The sequence below is a fragment of the Notamacropus eugenii genome, chromosome 2, assembly GCF_028372415.1.
Source record: "Notamacropus eugenii isolate mMacEug1 chromosome 2, mMacEug1.pri_v2, whole genome shotgun sequence".
Lineage (NCBI taxonomy): Eukaryota > Metazoa > Chordata > Mammalia > Diprotodontia > Macropodidae > Notamacropus > Notamacropus eugenii.
The window spans coordinates 54,299,954-54,318,738 of record NC_092873.1 but is presented as its reverse complement, the minus strand read 5'-3'; positions in this window follow the sequence as shown (position 1 = coordinate 54,318,738).

Here is an 18,785-nt window from a genome sequence, read left to right as displayed (position 1 = left end):
TATGTGGGGTGAGTAAGAGAGAGAAGTCAGGGATGATCCCTGGTCTGTGAGTTTCAGTGAGTGGAAAGATGGTAACAGGGAAGGTAGGGAAAGGGAAGAGCTTGACAGTGGTAGGGGTGGGGTAAGGATGAGTTCTGTTTGGGGCTTTTAAGTGTGAGATGCCTGTGGGACATACAGTTCAGTTGTCCAAAAACCAATGATGTATGACTGTAGTTCAGGAGAAAGGTTAGCTCTGGGTTTATAAATCTGGGAATCATCGCATCCATGAGATATTGGGAGATCACCAACAAGCAGGATGATCTAGAAGATGAACAGAGTGGGAGGGGGGGAAGGTGAAGGGGCTTCCACAGTTAGTGGGAATGATATGGCAAAGGAGATGAAGGAATGTTCAGATTCATGATCAGAAGAATCAGGAGCGATCAGTGTCACAAATGTCCAGAGAAAAGAATCTTCTGGCTTCCTCTGGCTTATCAGCTAAGAAGCTAAAACCCCACCTTCTGCAGGAGGCCTCCCCCAGTTTCCTTAGCCAGGCGCCTGCCCTCTGAATTAATCTCCAGTATACCTGTCTGTACCTTGTTTATACATAGGCATTTGCATGTTATCTCCCCAGTTCAATCCTCACTTAAATCCAATTCACTTGCATGTCATGGTACCACCTCCCTGATATCATGGTCCTCTTTGAGAATGAAGGACAAGCAACAATCCTGATTAGACTGTGAGCTTCTTGAGAGAAGGAACTTTTCTTTTGACTCAGCACTTGTACATAGTAGGTGTTTAACACACAGTTATTGATCTGGCTAGTCTTCATCCTTGTACAATAATTGCCAATTCTAGGTAAATTAACTATCCCAATCTGAATGAAATTAGCATTAATAAACCATACTTACAGTCATTAACTGTATTTTCTGAAACTGAAATGTTTCTGGGAGGCAGAGGGGGTAAACACACGGGTTCTTCATTGACGACATTCCTAAAAATACACGACTGCTGGTTATTTATTTATCATCAATGAATTTAAAGAAAGACTACTGAAAATGCACATAGTTGAAAACAGTAGTTTGCTGGTAAATGTTTAACAACCAGTTCTACGAAATTAACATTTTCTCTGTCACTTTCAGCCTAGACAATCAACAAAACAATCGATCAAGCTCTGACATTCACACTTGACCCTCATGAACTGGTTCAAGCTGGCTCCAGCATAGCCCTGGTTGGAAATTCAACATCTGAGTGACTTTTAAAATGATCATTTTCTTCTCTCTACTAAATTCTGACTATCTTCTGTAACTAACCTTCTAACACAATTTCGATGATCATCCAATATATAGAAGGAAATGTGATGCTGAGAGAAAATGGCTGAATTTGCAGTCCTAGCTCTAAACCTTCTGCAGCTATGAAACCTTAGAAAGAACAGATAGAAAGATCTCCAAAAGTTCTAGCATCCCCTTCCTGGCAAAACGACTTCAATCAGAAAAGACCAATCGCATGGGCCTACTTTTGCCCACTAGACAGGGTCCTTGACAAATCACCTCTAACAAATTTCTGTATATAGTAGATATTATATATAGTGTTAAATAGCATATATAGTATAGTATTATATAGTATATAATTCAGGGGTGGGGAACCTGTGGCCTTGAGGCCACATGTGACCCTCTAAGTCCTCAAGTGTGGCCTTTTGACTGAATCCAAACTTCAGAGAACAAATCCCCTTAATAAAAGAATTTGTTCTATAAAACTCAGACTCAGTCGAAAGGCTGCACTTGATGACCTGGAGGTCCTCATATGGCCTCAAGGTTGCAGGTTCCCCACTCCTGGATGGTATATATACATATATATGTGTGTGTGTGTATGTGTGTGTGTGTATACACATATATATGTACATATACATATATGCACATATATATACACACATATATAAAATATTCTGCATATAGAATACTATTTTCCCATTTATTTTTATTATAGAATTGGTATATGTTTCTCTGCCCAAAATATTTGATCCAAGACATAAAAATTATACTTCAGCATGTCATTGACATTCTCAAGTTAGAAAGTGAAAAAATAATTCTCTTGATAGAGTATTAATCACATTTTCACAATATGAAATATGAAAATATATTCTTGTTATATTTAATGGGGTAGTTTAAAGATTGATAATGAAAAAGAAATCTGAGGTATGAGGAAAAAATGGAGCTCAACATCTATACTCCATCAAAATTAACTAGAAACATCTTGTAAGATTGATGAATCAGACAAATGCTACATTTCACAAATAAGCAAACAAGTGTGGCATGATATTTCTAGTGACTTTTTACTCTAGCAGGAGAATGAATCCATTTCAGAAACAGAATGAGCACTAATACTAATGAGGAGAATCACAAAACGGCCAAGTTCATAGCCATGACCCTGAGTAGCAAGGGGTCGAAATTGATAAAATACTGGGCCTCAAGACAGGAAGATGTGAGCCTCAGACACTTAGTAGCTTTGTGAACCTGGGCAAGTCACTTAACCTCTGTTTGCCTCAGTTTCCTGAACTGTAAAATGGGGATAATTATCCCTACCTCATAGGGTTGTTGTGAATCTCAAATGAGATAATATGTGCCAGGTGCCTGGCACATAGTAGGTGCTTAATAAATGCTTGTTCCCTTTCCCCTTCAAATCCTGACACTGCCACTTCATGCCTTTGTGACCTTGGGTAAATTATTTAGCTTTTTTGTTCTTTCCTCCTCCATAAAATGAGGGGGTTGGACTAGATGATCTCTCTATGATTAGATGACCAATTTTCTATGACTCTAAATTGTTTGTCGTTTCAGTCGTGTCTGACTCTTCATGACCCCATTTGGCAAAGATGTTAGAGTGGTTGGCTATTTCCTTCTCCAGCTCATTTTACAAATGAGGAAACTGAGGCAAACAGGGTGAAGTGACTTGCCCAGGGACACACAGCTAGTAAGTGTTTGAGGCTGTGTTTGAAGTCAGAAGATGACTCCAGTCACTAAAGGCTATAGTGAGAGGAAGCAAACAATTCTTAAGACACAAAAGCAGAAGACTGTGTGACCTCTAACCATCCAGCTCTACCTCTATGATAATAAACACTAATATAAAGGCTCCATGGTGAGGGGGAGGAGAAAACACTCAAAATCCTAGAATTTTAGTGGCTACTTTAGAAAAAAAACTTACTCATATATCATCTCTTCTTTTTGGTGGCGTTTCAAAGACTTGGGAATTCTCCAGTTCTTGCCTAAAGAAAGAGCATTTTTACTTATTTATATATTTAGAAAGAAAAGCAAAGACAATTATTTGGGAATTCATGAAATTCTTAAATCCAAAGATGGGAAAGTTTAAGATGATTGGGAAAATCTAAAATTCTAAGTTGCAAGTGCAGAGCAAGACTCAGCTTCATAAGTTCAAGTCTGGATTCAGACTCTAGCTGTGTGACCCTGGGCAAGTCACTTATTCTCAGCCTACCTCAGCTTCGTCATCTGTGAAACAGTGATAATAATAGCACACCTACCTCGATTTTGCAAATGTAAAGTGAAGTCAAACTTTTAATATTAAATAAGCCTAAAGGTTTATCAAATCATATCATTAGGAAATGCTTCCTTACTCTGAGTTCAGCTTTTAAATCTATTAACCCATTGTTCCTAGTACTGCCCACTGCAACCAAATTGAACAAATTCAATCCCTCTTTTATATGTTAGCCATTAAAATAACTGAAGGATGTTATGTTCCTGCTAAGACTTCTACTTCTCCAATCTGGTTCCTAAATTTTCTTCCCTAATTAAGGAGTTGTAAAACAAGAACTTTTGCACCCAGGGCGCATACCATGTTATATGGTTTGGTTGAGTGACACAAAGAATACCATCAGTTGAGCTGGGGAGGAGGGATGAAACACAATTTCTTTGGAGGGAGAATCAGAGAAACTGGGACACCGGTGTGACGCCACTTATGGGAAGGGGGTAGGAAAGAGCAAGGCAGGATGGGATGCCATCTTATAGCTGCCCATTTTAACTCTTCATTCTTGCCATTAGATACTAAGAGCAGCTGTTTTTATGGAAGGACTGCAATTAGTATCATTGCCCTGTAAATTCAGCATCTTCTAAAATTGGTGCCCAAAGTCAAAGCCTTACTCATGCTACCCTACTTACCACTCTCCATATATATATGCCTGCCCTGCTTTTACCTCCCATTTTTCTTTTGAATAATTATTCCAGCATGGATCCCATCTACTAAGTCTCAGTAATACCTATAAAATCAAATTTGCTCCCTTGCATTAGAATCTCCAGTTCATCTTCCTTGTAACTTCTACTTTATTGATTTGAAAATGTACAATAAATAAATAAATCATGATTTAAATTGTTTGTATTTAAATCAAACACATCATAGAAATCTCTCTAAGATACAAAAGTAACTTCAAATAAATCACAAAATAGAAAAACCTGTGGATAATCCAAAATGAATCATGTTTTCCTATCCATGAAGGCAAAAATACTTGACCTCATAATAAAGTAGCCAGCCTTCTAAAGCATTCAATTCCTTTTTTAAGTCTTGTTTTTACATCACAGATGTTTCCAGATAGCACCCTTCTCCTTCAGCATTTTTTAACAAAGAAGAACGGTTAAGTATAACCAGTTCACACACTGGCCATATGTAGATAATATCGTATTCCATACCCATAGTCCCCCACTTTTCATTTCCTCTCTTGATCCAAATTGCATAAAGTCTGATTGTCCTTCTAATCTACATCACTGAGACCTTTGCTTGTTTTACACCACCACGTCAATTCATATGAGGTTTTTCATGCCTCTGAGACATTTTCATATTCCTCTAAACCACCTAATTCGATCAATAAAGAGGCTCAAAATGGAATTCAGAGCCATAGGGTTAAGAAGAGTTGTCTTGATTTTTTACTTTTTGACGAATTGGTTTGACATCATGCAACCTTAACTGGTGTCTCAGGCTGCTGAGAGAATTTAAGATTATTTTATTATATTAATAACTATTAATTTGTGATCTGCTCTTTTTCCTCTTGTTTGTGTTAAAATTTCCTGAAAAAGTCAGTCAGCCTCTGAAGGGCAAGGCTGAGTGATGAGATTTGCCCCTAGCCTTCAAGTCACATGCTTGTTAGTTAGGCAGGACCCCACCCAACTGGGAGACCCAATTTCTGTTCACTGTGCATATAGAATCTAATCTGAGTAAGTCTTTGCCTGGGGAAAGACCCTCTTGTCCTCGATTCCCTCCATTAGAATTCAGGGAACTCAATTCATGAAGGAGAAAACTGGCTAGACAGGTCAAGGTGAAGAAGGCTTTCCCTGCCCAGCAAGTCACATACTCAGTAGAAGGAGCTGAAGACTTTTAGCCCACCTCTGCATTAAATGTCCAGCAATCAGAGTTGATCTTCACTTGTCAGAGAACTCTCTTTTTGAGGGGATTTAAGGCATTTCAGGGTCTCCCTCGGCACCTCTGGTTGCCAAAAGAAACCACTGACCATCAATTTACTGATTGCCAGCTAGTCTAATTAATAAATTTATTATTAATTACCCAGAAACTCTGTTTCTTGAGGTTTTAATGCATCTCACTATTATTAGAAGTATTATTAATAGTAACTCCATGCAAAGTTAAAAGTATTTAAAATAACTGTTAAAGCCAACCCCAAAGTGAGGACCGTCACACTTTATAGATTTGTTGCTCCACAAATATACAGCAAATTCTCACCCCTCCCACACCTCTCCAGTTGGACCATTAGTTACCTTGTCCAAGCAGTCTCTTACAGATAAAGTACATTGCTAGGGCAAGTGTTACTGAAACAAGGATTATGGCTCCAGCCAAGAGGATCCAGAAATTCTTCTGCCACCAGTTCATTGTAATGAAGCCCTGAGAGGGAAAAAAAAAAAGATCAAGTTAGAAGTCAAGCTGAGGAGGTTATTGGGGTAGTGCCGGAGTGGAAAATAATTACCTTGTGTTTTGCTCTCCATTAAGCTGTTAACTGGAGGATGATTTCCTTTTCCCTTTGCAACCTGGTCTCAAACTGAATTTCCAGCCTAACTGCACATTGCTGCCCTTTTTGCATTCTGTTATCAACCAACCTGAATTTCTCTCTGTTCCTCTCACAAGACACTCAAATTCCCACCTCCATGCATTTGCACTGGCTGTCCCCCCTACCTAGAATGCCTACCCTTCTCACTTCCACCTCATAGAATTCAACTCTTCCTTTAAGATATAACTCCAGCTCAACCTTCTATACTGAGCTTTTCCTCATCCCCCAACAGCTAGTGCCCTTCCTCCCTAAATACATTGGGTTTATTTGCATTTATTCTCCTTCTCTTCCTGTATAAGAGTGGGGTCAAATGATTTGATCAATCATGTTAATCCCATCCCACTTTAAGTCAGTGACATGATTGATCAATCTCAACCCCTGGCTTTAGCCTAAATGGGAAAAGTCTTTGGAACTGGAGACCCTTGCAAGAAATCATATTCCAAGAAGCTGAGGAAATTTTGTCATGGACCAGGGTTCATTTGATTTAATGTTTCCTTTAAAACATGGGAGGGAGAAAGATTTTCAGGGTGAAAACTAGGTTGAAATGAACCATGGTTTAAATGTTGTGCCATCCAAAGAGATTTATATTTTAATAGGGATCAAAGCTTAACACTAAAGAAAGGTTGAATTTCAGGTCTTCCTTGGCTGCTGAGACAAGGGTTTGAGAAACAGTGAGGCTTTCCTTTGTACCTGCTAAAAATCATGCTACAGGTAATCACTGACTTTACTGATGACTAAATTCAGAAATAATTCTGTTATATTTGAGGAAGGCACAGCTATTTCTAAATCAGGTTATGCTTGGGTAAAGACCCACAACCAGCACATCCTGTCAGAATAAATAGCATTTGAAATACTAACCACTGATCCTTTGAAAAAAATAGACTTTTGCTGATTTTTCGTTTTCATATCACCTAGATTTCCCCCTATATCCCTCCTCTTTCCCTGTCCTAGAGAGTCATCCTTTATAACAAAGTATTTCAAAAGAAAAAAGTTAATCAAAATGGATGAATATAAAGACATTATATTCTATGTTCCATACCCATGGACCCCTGCCGCTGCACAAGAGCGGAGGGAGATTATCTTCTCATTTCTTCTATTTGGGGCCATGTTTGATCCAGATGACATTGCAACATTCTGCAACATTTTTTTCTTTTTTAACTATTATTATATCCAGTTACATTGCTTTGGTCATTAAGTATAATGTTTTCCTGGTTCTGTTCACTTCACTTTGCATCAGTTCTAGGCCTGGAGTCAGGAAGACTTCTCTTCCTAAGTTCAAATCTGGCCTCAGATAGTTGTAGGACCCTGGGCAAGTCACTTCACTCTGCCTCAGTTTCCTCATCTGTAAAATGAGCTGGAGAAGAAAATGACCAACCATTCCAGGATCTCTGCCAAGAAAATCCCAAATGGGATCAGGAAGAATCAGGCATGACTGAACAACAAGAAATCACTGCCCCTCCCTGGACCTCAGTTTCCTTCTCCATAAAAAGAGAGAGCTGGGTTAGATGGTCTCTAAGGTCTCTTCTAACTGTAATCTCTATGACTTCTGGATTCTCACATTGTAATTGGTATCTGTTTTTAAAACTCACTTTTGACTTTGGAAAGGAAAAAGAAATCCTGTCTCTGACACTCACTGGATTTTTGAATCGCCTTGACGTACCACAAAAATATTGGGACCAGTTTTACTTTTCAAAAATTCAGCTCCAAAGATTTCAGGATCATAGATTTAGAATTGAAAGGAATATTAGGGGACTTCTGACCCTACTCCCTCATTTTAAAGAAAAGGAAATTTAGGTTCAGGGAAACATCTAACAGGCACAAAGTGGCAGGGGCAGAATTTGAACCCAGGGACTCCATTCCAGAGTCTGGGATGTTTTCATGTTTTATTGTTGTTCAGTTGTTTTTTCAGTCATGGCTGACTCTTCATTTGAGGTTTCCTTGGCAAAGATACTGGAGTGGTTTGCCACTTCCTTCTCCATTTCACTTTACAGACAAGGAAACTGAGACAAGCAGGGTTAAGTGACTTGCCCAGGATCACACAGTTAGTAAGTATCTGAAGTCAGATTTGAACTCACAAAGATGAACCTTCTTCCTGACTCACTATAGCACCACTCAGTGGCCCATGATAACCCACGTATAACTCATGTTGACATGCCATTATCATGAATTCCAGACTTGGGAAATGCCATCTTGCTAGCCAGGAAGACATCCTAGAATCTATGGCAAGTTGGGTCCCACCATGTTTCCATCTTTTTCCACAGCTAAAACTTCCTTTCCATAACTTATTATTGGCAGAATCTTTTGCAGTTGAGTTAAGAGAACCAGACAGCAAGAGAAAAGGAAGACCTAGTGCTTTGGTACAAGAGCTTTCTCCTGAGTTTCCCAAAACAGAAACCATCATTTCTCCTCTCACCCTCACCCTACAACACCCACTTTCACTTCTCTAAAAAGGGTTTTTCTGAAAAGTTGGGCTACAGAATCCATTAGCCATGATTGGAAATTTCCATCACCCAGCGTACTTACATTGGAGGGGTGGGGAGAGGGAGAGGAAGATCATTGGAGATCCTGATGCTTCCCAAAATGTGAAGATCACATGTGTGTGACATCACAGTCATAGAATCATTGAGCTAGAAAAAAAACTTGGAGATGATGTTGGCCCAGTAGAAAGTACACTGTCTCAGGAGTCAGAGCAGTGCCTCTGATTCTTACTGGCTGAGTGACCTCAGGTAAGTCATTTGCCACAGTGAAAACTCAGTTTCCTCATCTGTTAAAATAAGGGTTTGAGGAAGAGTCCTACCCAGCTCAAAACTTTGTGACCTGACTTTGGATCTTGTCTGTTCTATTTGTTAAATGTGGGACCATGGGAAGTCACTTAACCTCTCTGAACCTTCGTCTCCTCATCTGTAAAACAAGGGAGTTAGCTGATATGGCCTTTGAAGCTCTTTCCAGCTTCAAGTCTGTGACCTGAGTTCAAATCCTTCTTTCGTCAGTGCCACCTCGATCATGTCACTTCTGTTTTCTCCTCTGTAAAATGAGGGACTGGGAGTAGCTGGACTTGCGACTCCTTCTAACTCCAGCGATATCCCTTTCTATAAAATTCATTCATCAGTTTTAGAGAATATCATGGAGCATTCAACTTACAGAAGACCTTTCTGACAAATCACCTAAATGCTCTAAACCACCGTGCCCTCCTGTAGAATGGGATAGTGACCCTTTTCTCTGTCTCCTTCCTCATTATTTTCAGGCCAACATCAAATGAGGATCTGGCCATGGCAGATAGACATGCATGCAGAAAGGTGGTCACTGCCAGGATGAAACAGTTTTTCAAGGAGTGGGGTTTCTGACAGTAGAGAAGCCAGCTGCTGAAGGAGTCAGCTCCTGGGAGCCCAGCAGAGCTCCCCACCAGGAACAACAACTACATGAGGACTTTCTAGCCAGAGAAAGGAGTTCCAGGACCTGGGAATTGTCTTTGGTTCATCTGTGTCCCACATGAAGGCATCACAATGGGGGCACAAGGGCTGGTTTTTCTCATGAATGCCATGGGACAGCATACCCTCAGTTAACAGGGCATGGAGGAATGTTTGGTAACCACCATTTTTACCATGCCATCTAAGTAAATGACTTTGCTAAGAACTCATTACGACAAAATCACATCCCATCAGTTGGTCTGTTCTCAACTCCACAAACATGACTTCCTTGGCATTCTCCACCTCCCAACACGCTCTGGTAGCCCATCTCACCTTCCTTTTGTGAATTGTCTTCCTCTAATAGATTGTGCAGTCCTTGAGGAGGGGCCCGGTCTTTATTTTCTGTGTTTGTGTCCTCAGCATTTAGCACAATGCTTTAATAAATGTTTATCGACTAGTAGTTCAATGTTAATGCAAGACTGTCAGGAGTGAATGAACACGGTCCTCTCCTAGAATTTGTAAGAGTAATAGTTGCCTTTTGCCAATGCAACTGATAAAATAAAGTGAGTTGGAAGAGTCAATGAGAAGTGATGTTAGGATAAGCTAGGCTGGAGCAGCTAAGTGCCCTGGTAGACAGAGAGCTGGACCTGAAATTAGGAAGATCTGAATTCAAATCCAACTATAGATACTTAATAGCTGTGTGATGTTGGGCAGACAACTTAATCTCTGTTTGCCTCAGTTTCCTCAACTGTAAAATGGGGATAATTATAACTCCTCTTTCTCAGGGTTATTGTAAGGATCAAATGAGGTAATGTTTGCACCTTGTTTGGGGATAGATTTGCATTCTCTATGCAATTGCAATGATCCACTGGAGAGATTTTTCTTTCAGTATTTTCTTCCTTAGGTAGCACAGTAGATAGAGCACCAGGCCTGGAGTCAGGAAGACTCATCTTCCTCAATCCAAATCTGGCCTCAGACACTTACTAGCTGTGTGATCCTGGGCAAGTCATTTTACCGTTTGCCTCCGTTTCTCATTTGTAAAATGAGATGGAGAACAAAATGGCAAACCGCTCTAGTATCTTTGCCAAGAAAACCCCAAATGGGGTCATGGAGAGTCACACATGATTGACAAATGACTAACCAACAGCAATATTTTACCTCTTGGAAGCTGTGATTTTCAGGGAATTAGAAGAGAGAAATTAACATTTCTTTTTTCTTTTTCAGTTGCCTCAAGGCAGTCCATTTTCCTGGTGTATTTCCTTTGCTAGTCTGACAAGATTCTTTGAGATAACTTTTGCACGGCTAATTGCATAGCTACTGATATCTGCTGTATTATTGTACCCATTACAAGTATGGAAAAGCAATGTGGATGTCGCATCCTTGGAATACCCATGCCGTGTTCTTTGCTTTTTCAAACTTTTTAAAATTTCAAGCAAATCTAGACTGTTTGCCTTAATAGGAAATGAGTTCAAATAGCTTTCCCAAGATTCTTTTTTAAAAAATTTCAATTAACAGAAATCTTTTTTTCAACTCCAACTCTTTTGCCATTGTGGAAAAAAGAAGAAAATTCTCCTAACAAGTATGTTTAGTCAAGCAAAACATCTTGTAATGGCCATTTCTAAAAAACATCTTAATCAGCATCCCACTTGTACTTCCTGCTTCAAACAGGTGTTGTGAAGAATGTATTTTATAAGCTTTAAAGTTTATAAGTATATGCTTCATCATGGGTGCTCTGGAATTATGACTGGCCATTGTATTGATCAAAGTTACAAAGTCTTTTAAACTTATTTTCCTCTATAACATTATTGTCATTGATAAATTGTTTTTCTAGTTCTGCTGTCTTTGCCCTGAATCAGTTCATAGAGGTCCTCTCAGTTTTCTCATAAACCCTCTATTTCATCATGGTACATGTCTGTTTCTTATGGAATAATAATATTCCACTAAATTGATATTCTTAAAGCCTCAGTCTGGCTGTGCCACTCCCTCACACAATTTCCTACTGCTTCTAATACAAATTCAAATTTCCTTGTTGAAATTTTAAGCCCTCCTCATTTCTTTCCCTCCTATACTCTAGGGTCCAGCCAACGGGACCACTTGTTATTCTCAGTCCATGACATTCCATCTGTCCATAATGTCTAGAATGTGCTGCTTCCCTACACCCATCTCTTAGAATCCTTAATTCCCTTCAAGGCTCAGCTCAGGTAGTATTTTCTTCAAGAATGTCTTCCTGATTTCCCTACTGGCTATTTCTCCCTCTCTTCCCCCCCAAATTATTTTGTTTTGTAGTTATTTTTAGTTTCCTTCTCTGTGTACACAGTATCTCTGCTCCTTGAGGGCAGGGACTCCCTCTTACAGGGAAAACTAGGTGTATCCTCAAGAGAGTTATTAATACATAAAAATAACTCATATTTGCTGTTGTTCAGTTGTGTCCAATTCTTCATGACTCCATTTGGGGTTTTCTTGGTAAAGGTACCAGAGTGGTTTGCCATTTCCTTCTCCATATCATTTTACATATGGAGAAACTGAGGCAAGCATGGTGAAGTGTTTTGCCCAGGGTCACCCAGTTAGTAAGTGTCTAAGGCTGAATTTGAACTCAGGTCATCTAGACTCCAGGACTGGTGCTCTATCCACATATGCTAAAGAGAGATCAATAACTCATATACTTATAGCTTATAAAGTACATTCTTCACAACACATGTTTGAGGCAAGCAGTACAAGCACTGGTATTATTAACATATGAGAATACTCAGGCTTAGAGAAAAGGAATTTGTCCATTAAGTTCATGCTGGTTAATCTAGTCCTAACTGTACTTCTCCTCTCCCTGATAAATACCCCCAACTCCTCCAGTCCTTTCTCGGTCTTCCAATATGCCTTTCCTTCTGACGCTAAAAAATGACTGATGCTGAGGCAGGAAAGTACATCTTTCAGGGAGCCCCGGATCCAAAAATTTTCTGAGAATAGGAGGTAAATTCAAAAAATTTAATTCTAAGAATTTTTAAATACCCATCTCAGTTCTCTATCAGTGAATCAAAAGAGCATGTAAGCATTCTCAATTCCACTATTTTACATTGAAATCTCCTAAACAAGAGGAAATGTTAGTCAGCCCCCCTTCAGCACTCCTAGAGGAAGGACTCAGAAGCTCTTTGGTACTAAGACTTTCCTCCACTGTCACCTCTGGACTTTAGGCCTGTTCCCACTGATATGAGCAGTGTATGCCAGAGACTTAGTCCAGGGGCAATGTCTATCTATCAGGGAAGAACAACTGCCAAATTTATAGATCTGGGTCCTATTTTCACTTTGTCAAAATTAACCATGTATTTAAGTTAAGATATTTTGCTAGATTGAAATCATTAGTGAGCACGGAGCAAATGAAAATGTGTTTGAATTTTTCACAAGTAGATTTGAATTTCATGTTTTGCATTTTCAAGCAGAAATTTAGACATAATCAATGTTCTTCCATGTTATTACCTATAATTGAGCCATATATAATCTTACACTAATCCTTCAGGAAAGAAGCAGCCTTGGGCAAGTCGCTTCCTCTCCCTGAGGTTTCAGTGTTCCCCTTGAAAGAATGGCACACCTAGACAAGCTATGGAAAGTCTCTTCTAGCCTAGGGCTAAAGACAAATACGAGCCTAATTCATGAATTTTCTTATCTGTTGTTCTGTGATCCATCCACTGGGGTAGCTAGGTGGATAGAGCACCAGGCTTGAAGTCAGGAAGACTCATCTTCCTGAGTTCAAATCTGGCCTCAGATACTTTCTAGCTGGGTGACTCTGGGCAAGTCACACCCTGTTTGCCTCAGTTCCATCATCTGTCAAATGAGCTGGAGGAGGAAACGACAAACCACTTCAGTATCTTTGCCAAGGAAACCTCAAAATGGAGTCACAAAGAGTCGGACACAACTGAACCACTACAACTCCTTGCGTTAGCTAGTATTCCATCCTTAGTAGAGTATCTGTCTAAAAAGTAAAGTTTAAAGGCTTACCTCTCCTTGCTGATGTTCTCTCAGACAGCCTTTCTTATTTAAGTGGTGAGCCTGAAGTAGCAGACCCTGTGGGGTACTATTCCCTTGGCTACAGAGTTTAGAGACTTTTGAAACAAACCCTGATGCTACTTCCTTTTCTGACCAACTCTTTGGAGGAGGTACAATTACCAAGTGGCTGGAAATCTGACTAAAGAGAAAGAGGACAAGAGGGTGGCTGTTCCCCTTTCTAGGGTGTCAAGCCTGAACAACTCCTATGCACTTAATAATATATTAACTTTGATTGTATTTACTGGTTTACATGACTCACTGCTTGCCACCCGCATCCGCACCTAAAATATTGTAAACTTCCCCAGGAAGGTCACATTGAAAAGCTGTGTTATTTTTTTATCTGTGCATACTTCACATCTTGGCACGGTGCCTTGCATATAGTACATATCTTCACCGAGGTGATTGAATGAACTAGGACTCTCAAATTGAGAATCCCCTTGCTATCCCAAAGGTCTTTCTGAAAACAGCCTCTTCTCTGTTCTGTCCTTGAAAGAAATCTGTATATTTTGTATATAATTAGATAACATGAATGCATGCATCTTTTGGTAGAATATAAATACCTTGAGAACAGGGTCTATGTAATTTTCTGTCTCCATTGCCTGGCACATAAAAGGACCTTAAATAATAAATGCTTATTGACTGAGAACATAGAATCCTAGATCCAGGGACCTCAAAGACTCTCTCTCTCTCTCTCTCTCTCTCTCTCCCCCTCCCTCTCTCTCCGTCTCTCTCTCTGTCTCTCTCCGTCTCTCTCCGTCTCTGTCTCTCTGTCTCTCTGTCTCTCTCTCTCTCTCCCTCTCTCTGTGTGTCTCTCTCTCTGTTTGTCTGTCTCTGTGTCTGTGTCTCTGTTTGTCTCTGTCTCTCTGTCTGTCTCTTCCCCTCTCTCTCTTTAACAAATGAGGAAAGTCACATAAGTAACAAGTGTTAAACCTACTGTACAACATGATTATGCACTGTCTACAGAGAAAGGGGACCCTGAAAATTCTTAGACTTCCACAAAGGTTAAGACTTCCTAGAACTTCAAAAACTAGGTAGCAGAAATGATGATCTTAGAATGAGGGAGGATCTGAGTTCAATCTCACTTCTATTATATACCATTTGTGTGACCTTTAAAGCTTAAAACTGTGACAAAACTTTTGGAACACCTTGTAGACCAGGGGATCACCTATCTGGATTTGACAGGAACCTTAGAACTGTGACAAAACTTTTGGGACACCTTGTAGACCAGGGGATCACCTATCTGGATTTGACAGGAACCTTAGAACTGTGACAAAACTTTTGGGACACCTTGTAGACCAGGGGATCACCTATCTGGATTTGACAGGAACCTTAGAAGTCATCAAGTGCAACTCTCCTTATTTTGGAGAATGGAGGTTAAATAACTTGCCCAGGGTCATGATGCTAGCAAGTATCAGAGGAAGAATTTGAATCCAGGTCTGCCACACTGAATCTAGTACCCTATCCACTATACTACACTGATACAGATGGTGTCATTTTCTCTTTCAGGATGAGAATGAATGAGGCGACCCTGAAAACTGCACATAAGAACAAAGCAGGGGGGTCCCTGACCTCCCAGATGCCTACCCTTGTATCAGTGCCCTGACAAAGCACAAATAAAATGTCCACACTGGGGAGACCCACCCCCAATGGACCACCCAGAAGCAGTAATGCCCTTTCTTGATCCCCAAAAGGTTTATTTGAGGCTAAGCCTCTGACCACTGAAAAGCAAAATCGACCTAACCGGGACAAAATAATACAAACAAAAACAAAAATGGTCCTCTGAGGTCTCTAGCCCTCTCGCTTCTCAAAATATTGTATTTTTGTTTAGCTGTAAACATATTCCATTCCTCAGCAACAAATGAGATATTGATAAAACCCCTAGCACAAGGCTGGTCACACAAGAGGTGCTTAATAAATGTGCTTCCCTTTCTTCCTCCCTCCCTTACCCAGTAAAATTTGAATTTGTATTCGGTGTCTCTCCTTTGTGTAGGCAATACCTCAGAACTATGGAATCACTGGTTTGTTTTTTTTTTTTCATTAATTTCCCCAGACTGAGAGACACAAATGGTCCAAGAATCCGGAGCCTCTGGCAACAGTCCGCAAAGGGACAAGCAGAGTGGGAGTGGATTCCTAACCATATACTAGGAGCATTTTAGACTGCATTTCCTCGTCGTCATCTGGACTCCCTCAAGTCCCAGAGATGGCTAGTTGGTGAAGTGAATGGATTGCTGGATTTGGGAGTTAGGAATATGTGAGTTCAAATCCAGTCTCAGATATTTACTAGCTGTGTAACCCTAGGAAAGTCATTTAACCTTTCTCAGTCCCAGTTTCTTCATCTGTGAAATGGACATCATAAAATAGTACCTGCACCACAGGGCTGTTGGAATCCAAATGGGGGAAGACAATATGCTGAGGTCCCAGGAGCAGAGGACCACCAGGCTACTTAGGAAGCAATGAAGGGCAAAAGGGAGCCCTAATCTAAAAAAAACCCCAAAACAACCAAAACCCCAAATAATGCATATGTAAAATTTTCAGCAAAAATATCCAACACATCGACTGCAGCTGATATGTGATATTTCACACATATTCTCAAACATCCTGTTTGATGAAATCCTGCTTTTCTTTCAAAGCCCAAGTTGGGGACCATATTTTCTGTGAAACCTTAACTAGTTGCTCTTTCACCCACCCCCAACCCCAACCAGAAGTAACGTTCCCTTTCTCCAGTTGAATACATCTCTCTGTTCTTACTAAGCACCTCTTTCAGCTTGAGCGATCTTTCTCTGTGTATTTCTCTCTGTTCCTCACGCTAGAACTTCATCTCTAGTCTCCCTGCCTTGGTACTGACCATCTCCTGTGCCTGGAATGTACTCTCTCATAGACTCTCCCTCTTCCTTCAAGACTTAAATCAGGAATCTCATTTTGTAGGAAACCTGTCCTGATCACTGAGATTGCTAGTGTCCTCCCTTCCTAACTGCCCTACATGTAACTATCTTGAGTTATTTGTACTTAATCTATTTGATCACCAGGAGCAGCCCTCACCACTGGCTGCCGGGATGCAGGGGATGCAGGGGACCTTCCTCTCCTCTGATGCAGCCTGTTAACCAGTGACCCAAAGATGAATCATTGCTACCTACTGCCACCGAGGGGTGCTACAGACCTTTCCCTTCCCTCAGCCAGCCCTCACTGCCAAACTGCCCAGTTTCCACTGCAGAAAGACCACCATCAGCTGAGTGCTGACCTTCACATACCCCCTCTTCTGGAGGTATTCCATGGCCCCATGCCACTTGGCACCCTTGGTCCCACTCTTTTCTTAGTTGGGAACCATCAGCTCTGCCATTACTGTCTAAGGTACTTGGAGCCTTGCCTTCTGCCCAGCTGCTTCCCCTGTTTAAGTGATCATCTGGTCTTTCCATCTGACATGAGCTGAACACAGAATTAGCCTGACTTTGTGTGCGCTCTCCCTCTAGTGGTATGTGGTCTCCATGACAGCAAGAACTTGATTTTTCAATCTATAACTCCAAGTTATACCCCTGTTTTTTAAAATCTACAACCCCAAGCGCCTAGCACACAGTGCTTGGCCCATAATAAGCACTTAATAAATGTCTTCCCATTCCATACGATCTCCCTCATCAGAAAGCCATCGCCTTAAGAATTGAGATTGTTTCGATCTTTGTCTTGTACCCCATTACCCAGCACAGAGCCTGGCACAGAGTAGGCCCTTAATAAATGGTTGATCAATTGATTAATTAATTGATTATTGACTCCTTTCTTTTTATATTCCTAGCATTCAGCCTGAGTCTGCTGGTGCTCGGTCATTGTGTTTTGATTATTATCTATTTCAAAGATGTCATTAAAGGTCCCAGGCAAATGATGTCCCAAAAGTCTTAGTGCAGCTTTCATCTTTAACAACTAAAAAGCTTTAAGCTCTAATCCGTTACAATTGCACTAAGACTTTTGGGACACCCTGTGTGCCAAAATATTTATTGCAGCACTTTTTGTGGCAACAAAGAAAACAAAGGCGGCACCCATCAGTTAAACAAGTTGTGCTCCATGAATGTCATGGAAGATGACTGTACCATGAAAAGTGATGATAAAATACAGAAGAGCCAAGGAAGACTTAGATGAAGTAAGTAGAACCAGGAAAACATAGCTATGACTATCACAGAAAACCACAAGTAAAACCCATAGAATCATAGCTTCCAAGAAGAGAAATGAGGATTCATCACCCTCCCTTCTTTGTAGAAGTGGGGAACTATGGGGGTGGAACACTGCATATAATACTGTGTTGGGATCAGATCTTTCTTTCACTGAACTAGTTTTATCTCTATTTTATTCTTTGCTATAAGGGTTTGTTCCCTAGGAAAGAAGAGAAAGGAGAAATATGGGGGGGATGAGGGGGAGTCAGGGGATAAGGAGAAGGAATGTAGGTCATGTAAACATAAATGATGTCAAAGTTAAAAATTAGATTTAAAAAATCATCAGTAGTGTCCATAAGTGATGTCTTTAAATTTTTCACAAATATGTGTGAGTTTCACACATCCTTCTGTCCAAGGCAGGACCCAGACTGTCAATATTTTAATTCCTCTTCCCAAGGCAGAGAGTATTCCTTAAGTTAAGAAGTCATCCTTCACACCCAAAGTATTAACAGAATAAATTTTTTCTTTATTTATTCATTTTATTTTTCTTTTCTTTCAACATTACCTTCTTCTAGCCATATGATGATAGGGAGCCTACAGAACATGGAAAGGAATCTATGGTTAGCCATCAACATCAAAACCTAGCAATGCTCCTGCTGCTCCACCAAGATCCATAAATAAGATGAAGTTTCACTTGGCAAAAGGAAAAAAACCAATGACTGAGGTAATAACCACACCCAGAAAAAGAGACAGAACAAAATCAGATATTTTATTTTATGTCCCCAATTTTCTGAAACAAGTAGCTTCCTGAAAATGATAAAAAAAATAAATAAATAAAGTCTTGAGTTGAGCAAAGCTCTTTGAAATTCTCTTTAGAATTATTCATTGTCCTTGACAAATTGAGCCAAGGCGCACAGAATTTGGAGTTAATGACCCAGAATGTTCGGGGATTCAATGATGTGGATTAAAAGGCATTGTCTCCAAGGAAGAGATTTCAGGCCTTGATTCCAAAGGCCTGTTGATCCCAAAATAGGATAGTCAGGACTGTCAGGATTTGTACCCATTTCTTTGAAGTTATTCGTCAGCTGCCAAAAGTGAATGAAAATTTATCAAATTCCCTAAAAGTGAAGTTTCTCAAGATTGTAACAGAAGTTGAAACTGAAGGTTTCTCCTGCT